The following is a 20,229-nucleotide window of genomic DNA, read 5'->3' as shown; positions in this document are numbered from 1 at the left end:
TGCTTCTGACTAAAGCCATGCCCATACTGTTAGTCTTCCTGAAAGTGACTGAGGGACTATTAGATAATAGCTCTCCAATTATGGGGTCATCTTTTACAATGGGCCAGCTTTTTCTTACTATGTTCCTTATTTGCTTTTCCTGACGTGAAAACCCTAAAATCAACCGAATGGGTTCCTCCCCTCTCTCTTGGCTTGCTGAAATATCTTTCTGTTTCAACAAATCATGTCTAGCCAGAGAGTTAGATTTAATAATGGCAGACTCAATGATTTCTGAGCTGTAACCCCTGTTGAGGAACCTAATACGTCTTTCCCTCTGCTTTGAATTACATTCGTCCTCCTCACTACAAATACGTCTGATACGGAGCATTTCCCCACAGGTGCGGAGGGTGTGCGCTAGAGGCATGCAGTAATGTATTTCCTGCCGTTGGTTTCCTAAAGAGTGTGGTGGATAACCTATTGTTGATTATCTGGATTTCTACATCAAGGAATGTGACTTTTTCTTTGCTAATATTTGAAGTAAAATTTAAATTGAGTGAGTTATCATTCAACATTGAAATGAAGTCTGTGGCGCTTTCAACATCACCGTCTCATACTATAAAAAGATCAATATAGCGGAGCCAGGAGACAACTCTCTTGTTGAAAATCTGTTCATGCTGTTGCATGAGGACCAGCTCCTCCCACCATCCCATAAATAAACAGGCATAGCTGGGAGAGAAGCTGGCCCCCATAGCAACTCCCTGTATCTGCTGGTACATAATACCATTAAACAGGAATAAGTTATTTTCTAGACAGAATAAGAGCATTTTAAGAAGCATTCTGTTGTGGTGAAGAAAATCAATTGGTCTATTCATCAAAAAGTATTCAACAGCCCTCATACCATCATTATTTCTAATGCAAGTATATGACGCAGATACATCGAGTGCTATCATTAAATAAGAGGATTTCCAAATAATACTCTGCATTTTCCTTAAGAAGTCGCTTGTATCCTGTACAAATGATTTCAGGCCTTTTACAAAATCTTGCAGAAAAAAGTCAATGTATCTAGACAAATTCTCCAATAAACCATCACACGCAGCAATTATGGGACGCCCTGGGGGTTTATTCATGTCTTTGTGCAGTTTGGGTATGAAATAAATCACTGGAATAGTGGCATTCTCCTTTTTGAGGTATTTAAATTCATCCCAACTGAGTAAATCCATACTTCTCCATGCTATGAGTTGAGTAAAAAGTGATTCTTGTGTGTCCTTGAATTTTGCCGGTGTGACTCTTTTATAGCACTCTGTTATTCAATTGGCTGTATGCTTCTTCCAAATAATCTTTTAACGGCCACAACACCAAATTGCCTCCTTTGTCCGAATTGCGTATGGTGATCTCATGATTTTCTCTTAATTTTTTAATGAGTTGCCAATATCTTCTCTCATGATTAGTAAATTTATTTTTATTGGCTTCATTGGTAGCAATGTTGAGTCTTTTGATTTGCGCCACAATCTGTTCATTAAAAACATCTATAGAGTCTCTTGCCGTGACCGGTACGAATTTAGATTTTGGTTTAAACGGTGTCCATGGTTTGATATCCGTGCCTGGGATCTGAGATGCTTGCATATTGGTTGACATTTCTGCACCTTGGGACTGATCACTAGCATTTATATCCCCTCTTTCCAAAGTACGCATATCATTTAGTAGCTCATAGTCAGACCCCCGAAGTCCATGCATTTCAGAGGTCTGAACTACACCCTCAGTTTGTTGTAATTTTTCCTTAGTATTATGCTGATGGTGATATTTTTGCAATTTGAGCTTGCGTATAAATTTGTAAATATCTGCACGGGTTTGAGTATAATTAAAGTTGGATTCTGGACAGTAAGAAAGACCCAATGATAAAAGTGGACGCTCTGCAGTGGAGAGATCGATACCCGCAAGGTTGACAATAGTATTCTTGTTTTCTGATGTGGAGGGGTCAACATTTGAATTTTCTGGTGCCGTTATCGGCGAGCCCTGCCTCTCCCACGCCTTCTGACGTTTTCTCCTTGCTTTCCTACGCTCCCTTCTTCGTTGGGTTGCCCTGTTTTTTCGGGTACCTGGGTGCGTGGCCTCAGTGTTTCTCTCCTGCTGCGTTTTAAAATCTCTAATTCTTCCCCCAATGTTAATTTGATGTTGCTTGCCTCGGATCTTGTTCCCACATTGTCTGACTCGGATCCGCTCTCCATGGCTGAGCTTAGCTCAGAGGCTGAGGGGGAAGCGTTGGTTTCTGCTTGGTAATTTCTTCCGTCCTCTTTATTACCCATGCGATTTTTGGCAGTGTCAACTCTCATGGAGTCATATCTCCTTGCAAACGTAAATATCTGCCCGTTTGCATAGTCGTCCCGATCACGCCTGAATTTATAGGTTTTTCGATTCTTTATTTTTTCTTCTTCTTTTTTAAGGTGCACATTAATTTCTTCCACCATTTTCTGTTTATATTGTGGGTCACCCTGGGATTCAATCTCCTTTTCCAAGAGCTCTATCTTTTCTTGAAGCGCTCCTCTATCAATATCTGCGTATTTTACTAATATTGTAACCAGTCGTCTGGATGATTCTAGATTGCATTCCCCCCACTCTGCCATCAAGAGGGGGTTTGGAGATCCATAACTGGGGGCAATCATTATGCGGAGGCCCCTCGGAATTCTCCCGACATCCAGATACCTTTGGAGTGACCGAGCCTCCCACCATTTTGCTTGCTCTTGTCGCTTCAATTTTTCCAGTGCTCGGAAACTGTCCCCGAGTCCCATACCCTTGCTGGGCTCCTCATTGGTCACCTACTAGCCCCATTGACCGTCTTCTGGGGAGTCTGAAAACATCCCCATGGCTGCCAATTCGCGGTCCTTGAGTATGTCTGCGGACATTTTCGCGGCTTTTCCAAAATTCGTATCGCGAGCTACCACCCTTCTGCTGTTAAATACTTAAAGGGGTTTCGCTTAGCGTATACATGCATTTATATTTGTGTGTGTGTGTATATATATATATATATATATATATATATATATATTCATATATATTCACTGAAAAAACTAAGCCTGGGCGTAGTTCGCGAAGTAGCACTTCGCGAAGCTACGCAAAGTGAAGTTCGCACTACGCGAGCTACGCGTAGCACTTCGCGAACTGCGTAGTACCTTGTTCCCACTGTGCCAGATGTCGTTTTCAATGATTGCACAGTGCGGACAAGCCACCGGCACTGTGCAATCATTGAAAATGGCATCTTGCACAGTGCGAGCTGTAGTTTTCTGCTGCTCGAGTAGATTTTTACTCGAGCTTCAGCTTTCTCAACGCGAACTGGTAGTTTCTCATCGCGAGCAGTCGCGAGCATACGCGACCACTCGCAATGAGAAACCTGACCTCCTCGCGTTGGGAATCTCGCCGGGAGGTTTATTTTCCATGCTCGCGATCGCCAACTTGAAGTTGCTGATCGCGAACAAGGAAAAAGTCTCGCTGGGATGTCATTTTGCTTGCTCGCGGTCGCCAACTTGACGTTGAGGACCGTGAGCAAGCAAAAAATGACCGCAGCACTACGCAACACTACGCTACGCGTGTTCGCACTGTGCTACGTGCAGTTCGCGTAGTGCGAAGTAGCGCGAACTTCGCAAACTACGCGAGCGTAGCGTAGTGCTTTGCCCAGGCTTAGAAAAAACCATAGGTTTCAGGGGCGTTATAGTTAGCTTGACTTTTCACTCGTACAAAACCATTGAAATTCCCCCGTTATAGTTAGTTCAGCTAACTATAACTCGCGCGCCCGCAATGCACTGCTGATGACGTCACATATTACATCACTCATGACATGGTCAGTGACATCACTCATGACATCACTGATGACATCTCAAATGACATCACTGATGACATCATCCAGTGAATGTGTGTTTTTCTGAAAATTACATATGTTTTATATATGTATATCTCAAGGTCGATGGAAGAATAAATGGGTATATAAGTGTCTAAATGGATGATTTGTTTTTGAAAAATTGATTGTATAACTGACTGATTAGGTGTATCTTAGTGAATAAATGGCTTAGTGAGTAATGTTTAAATGTGTAAATATCTGTATCAGTCTCTCACTTTGTGTATAAGTGGCTGCATGGGTTGGTGAGTAGCTACATGAGTGTCTATATAGGTTATTAGTTGGTTTTTTGAGTATCAGTATGAGTGTCTGAATGGTTCGGTGGGGGGTATTACGTAGTGCATAGGTGCATGAAGAGTGACTCACTGTATGTGTTGAAGACAGCATGTGTGCAGGACTGTATGGGTGGATGAGTGTGTGCATGGGTGTGTTAGTGAGTGATAGACTGTCTCAATAGTGTCTTTATGAGTAACTACATGTTTTAAACTAGTATATGTGACTATTGGTGTATATAAGTGAGTATATGTGAGAGTGAGAGATTGAAAGAGTTCCTGTATGAATAAGTATGTGTTTCTATAAGTGATTGTTTAAAAGACTAAGTATGTGTAAGTTTCCGTAGAAGTAAGTGTGGTGGTGTGTGTATAACTGTATATGCAAGTAAATGGATGTTTGATTCTTTATTAGCATGAGTGACTATGTGTGTGAGTAACTATGGATGAGTGGCATTGTGTAACACGATGTATAGGTGTGTGAGTACATATGATGAGTGAGTACATGTATGAGTGACTGTATAGGACTGTTGGTGAATGAGTGGATGTGTATGTGGATCTTAGAATTACTGAATAGGTTGTTGTAACTGGTATTGGTATGTCCATTGTTTTGAACATTGTAGTTTCTAGTTTTGAATGTGTGTATCAAAGGTTATAAGGAAGAGGAGGTCTGCCACTCTATCACAAGGATGATGTCATCAGTGATGTCATGAGTGATGTCACTGACCATGTCATGAGTGATGCAATATGTGACGTCATCAGCAGTGCATTGCGGGCGCGCGAGTTATAGTTAGCTGAACTAACTATAACGGGGGAATTTCAATGGTTTTGTACGAGTGAAAAGTCCAGCTAACTAGAACGCCCCTGAAACCTATGGTTTTTTCAGTGAATTTCTAAGGTTTTTTAAATGCTAATTCCCAACTATAACATGCCTGGAACCTATGGTTTTTTCAGTGAATTTCAAAGGTTTTTTAAATGCTAATTTCTAACTATGCCTACAGAGATAGGACATGTGAAGAAAGAAGAAAAAATGCACAGAAAGAAAAAAAAGAAATGCAGAAAGAAGCAACAGAAGTCCTCAAAGACGAAGAAAAGTGCAGGAAGAAGGATAACGTGCAGAAAGAACAAACAGAAGAGGAGAAAGAAGCCTTGTTGCAAAATCATCCTGTACCCTCAACTTTTTCAGACGGATACTGGTGGTAACTGAGTCTGACTAACCAGTCCTAGAGCCAGTGCTATGTTAAAAGACACTCCGAATACAGTGAAGACACCTACATACACTAGGGAACACTATGCGTTGGGGTCCCCCTGTGATCAGCATGACCTCCTCTGTAAGCCCCTAGTATATAATAGGGCAGGGGATTAAAACTACCTCTTAAAAAAGCGCCACAGGGCGTGTTTGCACACGTCACCTCAGGCCCCGTCCCCACTGTGTAAACACGCCCTGTGGCCGTTTTAAGTTGGGAGATTAAGTCCCCTTGAATCCTGAGGGTCCCTAGGGTCCAACTAGACCACTAGGTACCTCCAGTATGCGCCACAGAGCTGCGTTGCAGAGAGGTGTAAAAAGTGGCACGGCCTGCACCACCTCTCTGCAACGCAGAGCAGTGGCACTTCTTGGAAGCACCTGGTGGGCTAGTTGGCCCCCAGGGTCCCTCAGAATTGAAAGGGAATTATTTCCCCAACTTAAAACGCGCCACAGGGCGTGTTTGCACACGTCACCTCAGGCCCCGTCCCCTCCCTTCACCACTGTGTAAACGCGCCCTGTGGCCGTTCTAAGTTGAGAGATTAAGTCCCCTTGAATCCTAAGGGTCCCTAGGGTCAAACTAGCCCACTAGGTACCTCCAGTAAGTGTCACAGAGCTGCGTAGCATAGAGGTGTAAAAAGGGGCGTGGCCTCAGAACACCTGTCTGCAACGCAGCTCCCTGGCGCACACTGGAGATACCTGTTGGGCTAGTTGGCCCTCAGGGACCCTCAGTATTGAAGGGGAATTAATTCCCCAACTTACAACTGGCCAGGGGGCGTGTTTGCAGTGTGCTGCAAGAAGGGGGCGTGGCCTCCAGCGCGATGCCGGTTTATTTATTTTTTTAAGAAGGAGGGCTGTGTGGTCCCCCTTCTTTTTCTAATTTACTGGCCCTGGGGGATCCCATCCCCCAGGGCCTGCACCCTAATTTTTTTTGTTGAAAAAAATAAATTTGGCCCTCCCAAGGCCTTAATCGGCCCCGGGGACCCCAACCCCCAGGTGGTCTTTTTTTTATTTAAATTCTTTAGGAGGGGGCTGCGTTGCCCCCCTCCTCTGGCCACTTATGGCTCCGGGGACCCCATCCCCCGGGGCCGGCCTTTGTTTTTTATTATTTTAAAAATATATATATTTATAGAAACACCTAGGACATGCTGGACAAACCGTATGTACCTATCACCATGACTTTTTGCGTGATATTCATTAAAAGGCGACTATGCATAGAATGAATCCACATGGAATGCATTTACACTGCTAGTGAAGCTCTGACGTGTCTGACGCCCTACCGTGCTTAATCCCGGCGCCCCCGCCGGTGGGTACTCTCCAAGTAGACACCCTTGTTGTTTATTTATACAAACATGGGTAGCTATTGACGGGCACATTTAATATACACGCACACCAAGCCATTCAAAGGGGATTCGACAAAAATTCGACCAAACTATGCAAGAAACCCCCCTCACGGTTAATAAAAAACACATCCACCGCCGGATGTGTAATACTTTTTATTTTACTCTCTGGAAAGGAGACGAACCTCACTTCAGAGTCACAGCGTGCTCCTGGCTGAGCCCAATGCTGTGTTACACCCACCAGTGCCCGCCGATTGTATTCCACCAGCTAGTGCGTATGCTATGACACTCTCTAGCCCATGTGCACTGTAACACCACCCCGTGAATATGTCATGCCACACATACCTTCGCACGGGTTATATTGCCCCATCTAACGTGCCTTCCTCGATGTGTATGTTGTAACGCACAGCGCTATGCCATACATATTACAATCTGGGATCCATATCTTTGTCACAGTGCAGCGTTACACTCCCCAGCACATATTTTATATTACAACTTTAGAGACTAGTTATGTTACACAACACTGCCCTGTGCATATTACACTCCAAGGCGCATATCGCATAGCACGCGCTAGTGCCTGTGCTATCTCGCGCTTTCCAATGAATCTGTCATTGCGCACAATGTATTGCATATTATATTTCACGCCCCGGTTCATCTTATATCACACCTTTTGGTGCATAGTTTATACCATATACTACATCTAGTTTTCATTTTCAATCGTGCTCTCAGGACTATGTTCTAGATAACACTGCGTCCACCTACCCTTTTCACGGACATTACATTTTGCGATAGCGGGTGGAGGGTCAGGGGGTGTTTCTGCCAAGTGAGCCCGGAGTCACAGTCACAAACGTCCTCTTCTTCCTGAATAAAAGTGAGATTATGCTGCATACTTGTTCATATTTTAAGTAGTTCGCACAGACACACATTTTGAAAACAATAAAGTTCCTAATACCCACCTTCTCTGAACAGTTAACTTGCTGCCCCATCCCCCTCCTTCCTATCCTCTGTTGTGTGAATCCATGGACTAGCCTCCTCCCTCCTGCCATGCATGGTCTGATGTGCTGCCACTGCCCTCCGTTTAGCATGATGTACCAGTCCACTCCTCCTGCCCTCCATTGCCCAATTCTATGGCCCATCATTGACCTCCTGCTTAGCCTCTGTGCTTAGCTTGCTGCCCCTATTCTCCTCCCCCCTGCCCTCCGATGTCTTTGTGCATGCCCCTGCTCCATCCTTTTTGCCCACTATGTTCCATGGACCTGCCACTCCTATCTACTCTGAGTGTTCTGTTGAGCTGCCATTCCCCTCCCACCTGCCTAGCATTGTCAGATGACTGTAACCTGTCCCTGCCACCTCCACCCGCCATGCCCCTATCCCCTTCCTCCTGTCCTCCATGGTCCATTTTACTGCCACACCCTTCTGCCCTCCCTGATCTGTTGTGCTGCAACTTCTCCTCCTGCCTGCCCCGCGCGGTCTGTTGAGGCCCCCTTCCCCTAAACTCTCTTATCTGTGCCCAGGTCCTGACCCTCCCTTCTATCCTCCATGGTCCTTTGTGCATGCCCCTGCACTCTCCTTCTTGCCCATCATAGCCATTGTGCTGCCACTAACCCTCCCGCTTGCCATGCATGGTCTTCTGTGCTGCCATGGCCCCTCCCACTTTCCCTGTGTGGTCAGCTAGCTGCCCCTGACCCCCTCCCACCTTCCCTCCATGGTCTGTGTGTATGCCACCATAGTCTCATTGTTGCTCTCCATGGTGTGTCTTGTTTCTAGTGCCCATCCTGCCTGACCTCCATGGTCATCTTGCTGCTCCTGCCCTGCCACCTTGCCCCCAGCCCTCTGTTTCCATGTGCAGACCCCCTATTCCCTCCCTCCTGGCTTGTCTGTTCCATTGTAATGCCCCTGATCCGTCCCTCCGTCCCTCCTGCCCTTTATGGTCTGTTATGCTGCAGCTTTCTCTCCTGTCTGTCCATTATGGTCAGCTAGCTACCATTGCCTCTTTCCCATCTGTTCTCTGTTGTCCATGTGCATGGTCCTGTCCCCTCCCTATTGCTTTCTATGGATTGTTGTGTTGTGCTGCACTCCCGTCCCGCATGCGCTGTGTGGTGTATTGTGCTGCTGCAAACCCTGATGCCTGCCCTGTAGGGTCAGTTTGGTGCACCTCTCCATGTCCCTCCTGTCCTCCGTTATCCGAGTCCATGTCCCTACCCCAATTCCTCCTGCCTACCATGATTCAATGCAGCATACTTGCGAACATTTTGAACTTGGTAAGAGGGAGATTTGGGAAAAAAAAACTGGGGTATTGATTTTCCCCTTTGAGTTACATTGAAAAAGAGGAGATTGTAGACAGGAGACAGATCAAATAAAGCCCATTTGAGCTTAAAAACATTGGACGTTTCCTGGCTGAAACGGGTCTGTTGGCATGTATGGTTGTACTACCACTGCCTCTTCCTTCTGCCCACAATGGTCTATTGTATTGCCACAGAATCTCTTGCCAGTCCTGTATTGTTGGTTTGTTGCCCCTGCCCCCCTTTCCACTGCCCTCCATAGTCGGTTGTGCTGCCACTGCCCTTCCTGCCTGCCCAGTGTGGTCAAATTGTTGCACCTGCACTCTCCTACCTGCCTTCAATTTTCAGAGTGTGTGCCCCTGGCCTCTGCCTCTCAACAGTATCCCAATGAACAACTAGATTGCTAACATTCTATATTTATTACAAAAGTGTGGAACGCCTGACGTCATCTTGATGTAATCAAAACTGTAATACCTAGAGTATTTCCTTTAGAAATTACATATATGAGAGGGTCTTATTTGCATAAAAATTATGGTTAGTGCTCTAAAAAACTAAAATGAGGACATATTTTCTGAGTTTTCAAATAGCGACAAAGAACTTTTAAATTATTTGTAATCTTTATGTTTTTTTATCCAGTTGACCACTTGATTAAATGTTGCACCTTGGCGAGAGGATGTGGTGTTATTTCCAGAGCTGCAACTGGGGAACCAGGTTGGAGTTTCTGCTTCAGCTCAACATTCTGTGATTGTGGTCAAATCACTTAATCTCCCCATGTCCACAACCAAAATGAATTTGATCTTGTGTGATGTAACCAATGCTCATGTAAAGCCTTACAATACCTGACAAGTCTGCACTATATAAAACTGCAAATACACCAAAAATAAGTGTTTTGCACACTTCTGTCATTGGGCTACATGTGGGCTACATCTGGGTGATATTTGTGCTGCATTTAGGCTCTTTTGTGTCTGGTGGCCATCTTGGGAGATTTATTTGTTATGAAGTTTCCTAATTTCCTCATTTACTGCAGTCTCCTCAGTAGGAAATTCTTTCAGTTTTTTACTTTGATTCCATCAAGAAGGTATTCAGATATGTCACACATTTGCCATAAATTCTGAATGTTAGCACTCTAGTTGCTCATTAGATCACTGTAGTAAAGCTACTGCTCACCACGGAAGTCTGCTGCTGGTATGAAAAGTGCATGTTTCAGTCTGCATATCAGAATTTTTTAATGAAATAGAAGAGGATTTGAGAAGTCACTCAAAATGTGCCCTAATTTTTCTTTCTTCAGCACTAATCATAATTTCTATGGCAAAATGAATCCCCTCATTGTGTTCCTTTGTAAATTAAATGTTGTAAGTGTTACCACTTTATTCTATTCAAGATGGCTTCATGTGTGCCATACTTTTGTCATAAGTAAGACTGTTCGCGCTCTAGTTTTTCGCTAGAACACTCTGGGACATTCTGTCATTGGGCTATACTTGGGCTACATCTGGGTGATATCTGGCCTACATTTGGGCACTTTTGTCTCTGGTGGCCATTTCTGGAGACTTATTTGTTATGATGTTTCCTAATTTCCTCATTTACTACAGTCTCCTCAGTAGGAAATACTTTCAGTTTTTTACTTTGATTCCATCAAGAAGGCATTCAGATGTGTCACAAATTTGCCAAAAATTCTGAATGTTAGCACTCTAGTTGTTATTAGATCACTGTAGTAAAGCTACTGCTCACCAGGGAAGTCTGCTGCTGGTATTGAAAGTGCATGTTTCAGTCTGCATGTCAGAATTTTTTAATGAAATAGAAGAGGATTTGAGAAGTCACTCAAAATGTGCCCTAATTTTTCTTTCTGCAGCACTAATCATACTTTCTATGGCAAAATGAACCCCCTCATTGTGTTCCTTTTTAAATTAAATGTTTTAACAATTACCACTTTATTCCAACCAAGATGGCTTCAGGTGTGCCATACGTTTGTCATAAGTAGGACTGTTAGCGCTCTAGTTGTTCTTTAGAACACTCTGGGAAGCTGCAGTAGAACACAAAGGAATCAACTGACAGTCTCTGCCCTTGTTGGATGTACATGTTTTACTGAGAATGTCAGACTTCATTCTCACATGACTGAGAAAGATAATGTGAATTTACAGAAAATATGCTCAGTTAGCTTATAGATCACCTTCCAAACCTCTGTGGGAAAAGCATGAGAAAATAGTTCTCTCAAACATGATTCATGATATCACAGCAGAAGGCTTTTTCACATGGTAAAATCACCTTAGAACGCACCACAATTCCTAAAATGAGTGGTACAATCAACAAATGATTTATAATGTAACTAAAGTCTTAAAACCTTCTATTAACTGCAATGCTTTTTAATGAGGGGCTATCATGTATATTGGTCCCAAGATGGCTGCCAACACTTCTTGGATGAAGTGCTGACAGCCAATCAGATCTCAAGATGAGAGGTGTGGTTAGGCTCCGCCCAGATATATATGTGATTTTACTTTTGAACGGATTTACACCATTTAAGCAAAAGGCACATGCCAGACCGGAGGACTACCTCTTTGCCAAATTTCAAGTAATTCTGTTCAGCCGTTCGGGCTGTACCTTCGACTTAAGGTCCTATGGGAAAATGCATGGGGAAAACGCGTTTTGGGACCCCCCTTTTTTCTCAGCCCCGCTTGACGAATCACCCAGAGACTTTCAGGGAGCTGAGCGGAGCGCCCCATTAGTTTTGAAAATTTCACGAAGATAAGTCAACCGGCGCCAAAGTTATTCAAAATGGAATTTTCAGATTTCCTATGGGAACTCGGTCAGAACTATAACTATCTACTGGCAACAACCATGTGGTGCGGGAGCACCCGTCCTGCGGCCTGGTGAGGGTCCGGGTGCCCTTGACGGGGTCCATCGGGCCAAGGGAGGCTCCCCAGACCTGGCTGGGATCAGAAGCAGGGACCGGGCCAGGTGGGTGTGTGGCTGGCTAAGTCTTTTCCTTGCGTAAGTAGGGGTTTGGGACATATATATCTATATATATATATATATATATAGAGAGAGCGATATCTATATATATATCTATATATATATCTATATATATATATATATATATATATCTCTATATCTATCTCTATATATCTATATATATATATTTTTTTTTTTTTATGCAATGGGGCTTGTCCGGATCGCTCAGCAGCGGGTGCGAGTGTTGGGCCAAGCCAAAGGCCAAATTAATTTTTGAATCAAAGGACACTCGCACTCTGGAACCTTAAAGAGATTTATTTGACAGAGCCCTATCTGCCACCACCAACGCGTTTCAGCCTAGACGGCCTTGTTCACGGTAGGTGTAAACACTTCCTGTCACAATTTAAACAAGTTTCCTGTTGTGCAGGGATTTGAAAAACTCCCATGGAATTCTGGGATTTGTAGTGCTATATGTTTTAACAAATCAAAATACAACAAAACACCTGGTGACATTTATAAAACAACTCATTACGTTGATTTCAAAATGACGGCACAGATTCAATAATAGTTTTAACTCGAATGAATGAATGATTAACTGGTATTAGTGACCAAACTGATTATACACATATTAATCATATCTAGTGTCAGAGTTCGTTAGGTTAGTGCTCATTACGAAAGATCTGATTTTGGCAGGTTTGAAACAAATTTGGAAACAGGCATGTCATCACTCACATTCAGATTTGAGGTCCCAAAGTCAATATTAAATTCGTATTCATAGGATTAAGTCCTGTAGTGTGTTCTTGAGACAACTCCAATTATGATTTGATATTATTGGAATGATTTCAGAGATGTACATAAAGTTCCTCATCCAGATTCATCCCTTTCGGGTTCTTCGTTCGAAGTCTGATAATGTACTGTGATTCCAGTTGTCGCAGTTTTCTTTGTCGGTCACCCATCCTTTCACTGGTTTCGATTGTATCAATTGCGAAATGACATATTTTTCCAATTTCCTTCTTGGCATGTTAACATGTGTTTAGCGGTAGCATAAGTCAAGTCTTGGTTTTTCACCGCTCTTATGTGTTCTAAGATGCGGTTTTTTAGCATACAGATGGTACTGCCTATGTATAGCATGCCGCAATTGCATTGAATTGCATAGATTACGAATTTGGTTGTGCAGGTAATTTTGTGATTGATGTAAATGGTTTTACCTTCTGGATCTTTGATTGTTTTGGTGTTTGTTCCAATTTTACAGGCTTTGCAACTGTTGCACTTCTTAAAGCCGTTTTGTTGTTCGGTGAGCCAATTTTTTCCATTGTTTCTTTTAGTTTGAAAATGACTTTGGGTGGTGAGGTCTTTGATAGAAGGTACCTTTTTGTATGAAATGGATGGTTGTATACCAATTATTTCTGCTAGATCATGATCTTGTTGTAGGACTGGCCAGTATTTTTGGATGATTTGTCTGATTTTATAAGATTCCTTACTGTATGTCATTATTAATCGTGGTGCTGTTTGTTTGATGATCATATTTTCATTGTCAGAGTGCGGGTGTTTTTTTGCAAGGATGTCGGTCCGATTCATGGATTGGACTTTATCCATACTCTTGTCGAGATCTCTCGTTTTGTATCCTCGTTTTTGTAGTCTCATGGCACACTTGAGTATTTCTTTGTTTGCAACCTCATCTCTTGAGCAGTTTCGCTTCATGCGAATAAATTCGCCATAGGGGATGCTTCTCAATAAAGCTTTCGGATGGAAGCTATCAGCATGCAGAATACTGTTTGTGGCAGTTTCTTTCCTGAAAAGTGTGGTTTCAATTTGGCCATCCTCAATATAGACTGTTATGTCAAGAAAATCAATTTTCTGTTGGCTGGTGTTACAAGTGAAGGAAAGTCCAATGTCATTATTGTTCAAAGTGTTGAAGTATTGTGTGAAATCATCTTTACTCCCGTTCCAAATTAGGAACAGATCGTCGATGAAGCGTGTCCACAGTATGATTTTATCCAGGGCCCCATTGTTCTGTTGGCCCCAGGCTATTTCTTTCTCCCACCAACCCATTGGAGCTCACTGCAGCAACACGGTGGCACTACAACTACCAGAGGGCCGCAGTTGTGGCCACGCCAACTGAGGAGAGTTGTTTGATATTTAAGTCGCCGCCAAAATCACCATGCCTTGACTTCTATGCCCAGTAACCCTGATGAAGTGATGACCACGAAACGCGTTGGGTTGGGCCTGAAATGAACTGTGTGGGCTAGTCTGCTGACGTTTGCTTTGCTGCCTTGAATAAACCATTTTGGACATCACTCACCCGCTGTGGGCCTCTTCCTCTGCAGGCATTTTTGTGAATGGATATATATATATGTATATATATATATATTCTCACTGAAAAAATATAGGTTTCAAGTACGTTATAGTTAGAAATTAGCATTTAAAAAACCTTTGAACTTCACTGGAAAAACCATAGGTATCAGGGACTATATAGTTAACTGGACATTTCACGCTTACAAAACCATAGAAATTCCACCATTATAGTTAGTTCAGCTAACTATAACCCACGCACCCGCAATGCACTGCTCTAGACGTCACATATTACGTCATTCAAGACATTGTCAGTGACATCACTGATGACATTATCCACATGAAAATCTGATGCACCTCCTCACACTATGATATAACCTTTGATACACCCACTGCAAAATACAGACTACCACTTTCTAAATCGTTGACACACCAATACCAGTTACTACATACACTCACTGATTGCTAGGTCTACACACATCCACTCATTCATCCATACAATCACTCATGCATGCAGTCACTCATCATTACAACACTATCATATGCATATGCACTCATACACCTATACAGAATCACACACTGCACTCATCCATTCAGTTACTCACACACCTACTCAGTCATGCTAAGAACCTATCACAGTCCCATTTACTCACCTATACAATTATACACACACCACCTTACTTATTCATACAGATACCAACGCATACATACTCGGTTTTATAATCAGTGATACAAGTACACACTCATCTATACAGCCAGTCTCACAATCAATGACAATCATGTAGAGTCCTTTACATACTTCAACTCTCACATACACTGCCTTTTACATATCTAGTTACTTGGACAAGTACCACAGACATCCATTCACTCACCAACATACCGATACACACACTCACGCACCACCCATACAGCTGTTTCCACATGCACTCTTGAACCCATACACCCAGTGAATCAACGACTCACACATCTATGCACAGTCACACACACACACACACAATCTCCCCCCAAAAATATTGAGACAAGCAATCAATAACCTATATAGACTCATGTAGCTACTGACCAACCCATGCAGCAGCTTGCACAACAGACAGACTGATACAGACATTCACACAGTTTACTCACTAACCTATGCATTCAGGAAGACACATTTAATAACTCACTTGTACAGTCAGTCACCCACCTACTAAATCCTCCATCCAGACACTTATACACCCACTTATTCTTCAATACACCTTGGAATATATAAAGATAAATAAAACATTTAAAAATTATAGAAACGGGCATGGCTTAGCAAGCCAGCATGGCGGACGTCTTCTAAGTAGGCTCCGTCCAGCCCTTCATTAATCCTTCCTTGATCCTGCTCCTCTGGCCACGATATCCCCCGCCTGCTGTGCCTGGAGGTGGGGAGACGCAGCGACGCTTGTTGGCGTTGTTTTGGGGGCCGGAGCGGCATCCTGCAGCGGCGGCGGGATCGGATCGACGCTGAGGCCTGTGGGCGGCGCTGAGACCGCGGCCTCGAGTGCGGCCCAGCAGGTGGATCCTGTAGCGGCAGAGTGGTTGTGGATGGGGTGGGCCCCCGCTGGTGGCGCAGAGTGAGTCATCCTGCTGGCGGGGTTTCCTGTGTGGCGCCCCCCCCCAGTGATAGACAGTCGGTCGGACCGAGGGAGAGAGTGTAGGCGACCAGGGAGGTGTTTTCTGCTGCGACCGCCATTTTGGCCGCCCAGCGGTGGAGCTCCCGGGACCCGTGCCTAGCCTAGCGGTGTTGGTGGTCGGCGGAGGCTCACCCTTCCTGGGGATGGTGTGGACATCGTGGAGCCGGGGCCTGGTGTGTGCCCCCCCCCCGAGCTACGGAGGTTGGCCCACCCTTCGTGGTTAGCGGGTGGGCTTCCGTCTATCCGGCGATTCTTGGCCATTACAGAAGATCGCTCATAGTTGTCGGCAGCCAGATCGGGCTGCGGGGAGGACCCGGGTGACACGGGGTGAGTGGTCGTATCCTCCGCTGGGCCCAGGAGTGTGCTGCGGTGGACCGGTGGTAGTGGCCTGCTCTCTGCGGGTGGGCTTGGGTCCCTGCCCTCCCCCCCCAGTCTTCTCCAGGTCTGTGTGGGGGTTTGGCGGTGCTGTCAGACCGCATGGGGGTGCAGGGTGGTGACCGCGGCCTGCAGAGTCTACAGCGTCTCTTGGATGGCCCAGGGGCGCTTCCTTTCCGTTCCCGGGGGCCTTTCTGTGGCTCTGTGGGGGTACCATTGAGGACCCAGGCTCTGGGGCATACTGTGATATTGGGGCCCGTGCTGTGATTTCTGTGACGCCCTGGCAGAATCCTCATCGCCCGCAGGGTCACTGTGGGACATTGACATTTACCAGTTGGGCGGCGTGGAGCGGTGCCACTTGGCGCACAGTGATTAGGGACAATCGGCGAGGGCACCCTGACGGCCGCATTGGCAGTTGGATCGAGCTGCACGGAACGCTGCCGGACAGTATTGTCGCCCCTGAGCTACTTACGCTACCCTACCGGGGTGCACAGTGATAGCACCTGCCTGTTGGGAAGGGGGATCACGAAGGTATACCCGGCCCACCATGACGAGAGACAAAACCGGTGGAGGGTCCTCCAAGCAAAGTACGCTGGACAAATTTGCTGGCCCTGGGGGCTCCGCGGTGACGGCGGGTGGGGCCCAGGATACTGTTCCGGACAATGTCGTCCCCCTTGCAGCCATTACCCAATCCAGGGACGCCCTGGATGCCAAAATAGGGGCGGTGGGCTCAAACATTAGGTTGCTGTGCCAGGACCTGCGAAATGCGGTGGCACGCATCGCTGAGACAGACGCGGATCTCTGGAGTCGAGGATGTGGTGGCGATCCTGCAACAACGAGTGGCATCTCTGGAGACTACTCAGCGGGGTTTGGCATCTAGGGTGGAGGATGCAGAGGGCAGGGCACGACGCAACAACCTCCGCTTTGTTGGTTTTCCGGAAGGGTGTGAGTCTGGAACCATGGAGAGGTTTCTCACCCAGGGGCTGAAGAGCTGGCTACCCCCCCGACTCCCTATCTAAATGCTTTGTGGTGGAGCAGGCACATAGAGCCCTGATGCAGAAGCCTCCCCCGGGGGCTCGGCCAAGGCCAGTGATTGCGAAACTACTTAACTATCACGATCGGGATGTGATCCTGAAGCAAGCCAGGGCCCAAGAACCTTTGCAGTATAACAATGCCCGTATCCTGATATTCCCGGACTATACTAAACAGACCCAACAACAGCGGCAATTATTCCTCGCGGCTAAGGCTCGCCTGCGGGAACTCAAACTTCCATATGCGTTGCTCTACCCAGCCCGGCTGCGGGTTGTCTACCACTCCCGCACGTATTTTTTTGACTCTCCGGAGGAGGTTTTCCGTTGGACAGATGAGACATGCGGCTGCGCCCTCACTCCCTGCCCGGGAGAGAATCTGACTCATCCTTGAGCGGAGTGGTCCGGAGCGTGCCGGGTGAGGGGGTCTCGACGCTCCAGGTGGCGGTCCAAATCCGGTAATGTTCCGTCGCATGCGGGATCTGCTTTGGATTAAGCGGCACCAGCTGACTGATTAATCTCTGTGCATGTGCCTCTATGATTCTTAAAAATGTTAGTAGTGGTCAGAGGAGCCCGATGAGGGCCAGTATCTGTTAGTTATTCCAGACGGGGATGGGGGCTAGGGGACAATGGGCTGTAGTTTGGGGATCCATTGGCGGGTGAGGGGTGGTACCCCCTGTTGGGGTCTGCCTGCTCTACCTGCCGCGACAGGTACTTCACTGTTTGAGGTATAGGGTGGGGGTAGGGGGTTGGTTGGGTTGTTCAGGGGAACTGTTGTGGTTCTTTCATCGCACTGTCCAATTGCAGGACGGGGTCGCGCTGTGTGGCATGTCTTGGGCCACCAGGGCTCATGTTTCTGATGTTTTGGCATGGCCGCCATTGAGGGTAGATCATTAGATTCCTTGGGGTCCCTGCGCATTTTGAGCTGGAATGTCAGAGGGGCGCTAGATAAGATTAAGCGTGGCGCTATCCTTAAGCAGGCTAAACGCGCCTGTGCTGATATCTTGATGCTACAAGAGACACACCTTATGGGGACTAAAGCACTCTGTTTTCAGCGCTTCGGATATATCCAAGGGTTTCATGTGTGCTTTGTGCGGGGTTCAAGGGGAGTGGCAGTCTTGATCCACAGACGAGTCCCTTATATCCACATTAGAACGTGGGGTGATGCGCAGGGCAGTTTTTCTACAGGGTACGTTGAGGGGTGAGTCCATGATTTTCAGGAGCGTCAATGCCCCACCGCCGCTGTCCTGGGGTTTTGTAGAGAAACTTGTGACCGTGTGGACAGATATCCCAGAGGGACTGGCAGTGGTTGGTGGGGACTGGAACGATGTGCTAGATATTGCTCTTGACATGTGGAGGCCCGACGGGGCCCCGATGGTTCGCAATCCCACCAAGCTTCATTCCCTCGTGGTGGGCCAGGATTGGGATGACCCATAGCGTCGGTTGCATGGCGGGACTCCGGGGTTCACCTATCCCTCGGCGGTCCACGACTCCTCTCGTATTGATTATATCTTCGTGTCTCAGGGAGATGCTGGCAGGGTGGTGGAGGCCGACATTCTCCCTCGAGGGCTATCTGATCACTCGCCTGTGGCCATTACACTGTGTGCTGGCCTTGCGCGAGGACCTTTCCTGTGGCGCCTCTCCACATGGAATCTCCAAAAAGCAGAATATAGGGAACACATGGGGGACGCTATAGACCACTATTTGTTGCACAATGTGGGAACGATGTCGTCGTCGGCGTCTCTGTGGGAGGCGATGAAGCCCACACTTCGTGGGGTGGACATCTCCTTCTGCGTGGCGGCCCGCAGGGAATCTCTTGTTCGGGCAGAGGCGAAGATCGTGGACCTAGAAGCGCGCAGAGGAGACGAGGGGGGCAGCTGGTCCGCCGCCAGTTGTCGCTAGCGCAACAGGATTACTCGTCCCTTTTGCTGGACGAAGTCCGCCAGGCATGGTTGGCAACCTGCAGCAGGATAGATCAGTGGGGGGACAAGTTGAGCAAACTCTTACATAGATTGTGCCAAGGGGCGACGGGCTCCCTTGTCCTCCCGGTTATAGTCGGACCCGATGGAATACCAATCTCGGATCCGTCGGCCATCGCAGAAAGTTTCGCGGTCTACTATGCAGACCTCTATGCTCCCCGAGAATGTCTGTCGGCAGAGGTTATTGCCCAATTTTTGGATGATCTTCCGCCCAGAACTCTGACGAGGTAAGTGCGGACCTAGACCGCCCATTCTCGGCAGATGAATTGAATTCTGCTCTCCAGGAGCTACAGCCTGGTAAGGCGCCGGGTCCTAATGGTTTCCCAAATGAATTCTTTAAACGGTACTTCCAGCAGCTTGGTCCCCATTATTGTAGGGTCGTGGAAGAGGCATGGGAGGTTGGTTGTTTGCCCAGAGACTGGCGGCATGCTGAGGTGGTGGTTTTCCACAAACCCGGCAGGCCTCCTGAACACCATGCATCTTACCATCCCATCTCTCTTCTCAACGTCGAGGCTAAGGTTTTGGCCAAGGCGCTTGCTAATCGCCTCCGTCCCCATGTCTCGTCTATTGTTCATCTGGACCAGGCCGGGTTTATGCCGCAGCGGGCGACCAGTCATAATATTCGTAGAGCTCATACAGCAATCGCGGCACCTGAGCGCTTGGGGGTACGCGCGGCCTTATTGCTTGCGGATATGGATCAAGCTTTTGATTCATTGAGCTGGGAATATTTATTCGCCCTCCTACGCAGATTGAATCTAGGACCTCGCTTTCTCTCCTATCTGACTTTACTTTACACGGACATAACCGCGTAAGTGCGCGTGGCGGGTTCTGTCTCGTCGGTCTTTCCTATTGGTCGAGGCACCAGGCAGGGGTGCCCCCTGTCACGCTATCTGTTCGCCCTGGCAATGGAGCCCCTGGCTGCATGGGTGCGTATTGATGCGCAGGTGTCAGGGCTTGA

General features: G+C 46.6%; 1 protein-coding gene across 4 annotated transcripts in view; it reads right to left on the bottom strand.

The window, feature by feature from the left end:
- The window catches only part of DDX25 (DEAD-box helicase 25), a 3,162,033-nt gene that overhangs the window by 2,686,576 nt on the left and 455,228 nt on the right, over positions 1-20,229 (bottom strand). The gene's annotated exons all lie outside the window — the stretch shown is intronic.

The sequence above is a fragment of the Triturus cristatus genome, chromosome 3_1, assembly GCF_964204655.1.
Source record: "Triturus cristatus chromosome 3_1, aTriCri1.1, whole genome shotgun sequence".
Taxonomy (NCBI): Eukaryota; Metazoa; Chordata; class Amphibia; order Caudata; family Salamandridae; genus Triturus; species Triturus cristatus.
The sequence above is the reverse complement of the archived record's forward strand: the minus strand, read 5'-3'. Positions and strand labels throughout refer to the sequence as shown.